The sequence below is a fragment of the Phoca vitulina genome, unplaced genomic scaffold (genome assembly GCF_004348235.1).
Source record: "Phoca vitulina isolate PV1807 unplaced genomic scaffold, GSC_HSeal_1.0 scaffold47, whole genome shotgun sequence".
NCBI classification, from domain to species: domain Eukaryota; kingdom Metazoa; phylum Chordata; class Mammalia; order Carnivora; family Phocidae; genus Phoca; species Phoca vitulina.
The window spans coordinates 8,726,548-8,728,097 of NW_022589750.1; positions in this window are offsets into that span (position 1 = coordinate 8,726,548).

Genomic DNA, 1,550 nt, shown 5'->3' on the forward strand with positions numbered 1-1,550 from the left:
TACGCCCTGTCTGCGTCGCTGCAATAGGGTGTGTCCCTGGGTCAGCGTGTGCAGGGGGGCGGGCCTCGGGGAGGGGAGAGGGCAGGAGGGAGGGAGGGCAAGAGACGGATACTCGGCTTCCACTGCGCCTCAGGAGAAAGTCGATCCCTGCAAAACCGCTGCGACTTCTACTCGAAACTAGGCGGCAGCTGAGCTTTCTCACCTCCGCTTCCTCTGGCTCCCCGAGTTCCTGGAGCCCAAGTGCTGGCCAATAAACTGGTCCCTCCGCCCCCCTAGGCCACGTGGGAAAAGCCCTCTCGAGGTCGCCCCCGCCGGTGCCCAGCGCTGGGCTTTGGGGCGCACGCACGCGGACTGCGCCCACGCGGGGGCCAAGGCTGGAGTCCTCTCCTCCGGGAAGGGGGGAAGCTGACACTTCAGCGCTGGAAGGCGTCCCTCTCCTCCAGGGTCCGGGCGCGCCTGGCCTGCCGTGGCATTTCAGCCGGGCACACCTGCCCCGCGCCCGCCCGCCGTGTCGGTGTCTGCACCTAGGCCGTGTGCCGGGTTCCCAGGACTCGAGGGGACCCACTGGCGGGCCCTGCTTGGGTGAGAATTAGCGGGAGGAGGGAGAGTCCCGCCGACTACAGAACAGCGTGCCCGGGTAGGGGGGCGGTCTGGCTCCTCCTAGCCTGGGCAAAACCAGACCACAACCGGGTAAGCTCCAGGCGAAGTTCGCCTGGCCTGGCTCCCAGCCTCCGCCGGCGTCCCGGGCCGTAGGGTGGGGAGTCGGCCATTGGACGTGGGGGCAGAACAGCTAGGGAAATCCGCTGATTCATAGTCGCCTGAACGTGGTCCGCCCAGCGTCACCCGGAGAGAGGCTAGCCCTGCTGGGCGTGGCACAGGTGGGCCCAAGGAAGGCTCTCGGATGGGAGAGCCCCGAGGCGCCAACAAGGAGCCTTCATGTGGATTCTGAATGTCTTTGCTTACTAATGCAGCACTTTTGCACACCCGGGCACACAGACGTCTCCTGCTGGTGTCCTGTGTCATAAAAGCTTATCCCTCTAAATGAGTCAAACAATTCCATAGGATTTTACTCTTTGAACGTGGCTGCTTAGGAAAGCCGATTGCATATTCTTATCTTTAAGTAAAAGTACATTATTGGAAATATTCCTTGAGCAATGGTCTTTTAAAAATTCTTATGAGATTAAAAAGGTGACATGTAAAAATTTCACTCAATGCCCATTATGTGGCTGGCACTTTAGCAGGACTTTACGCGTGATCTGGGAGGGCAATGCTTAGGCACTCCGGCTCTGGGCTCAGACAAACCTGATTACTCAGGGTTGTGAACTTGCGGGAAAGGCTGAAGTTCAGTGAGCTTCCATTTTCTTATCCGCAAGCAGGACTGGTAATGCCTATTTTATGGGGGTGAGTAAAGGGGATGAAGTGTGTGAACCAGTTAGCATAATGCCTAGAACATAGGGACCAGGACTCAGTAAATTGTCATTGGTTATTATTATATCATCTTTAGCCCTCAAGGCAAGGCAGACACCCCCCACCCCCCACCCCCCGCCCCA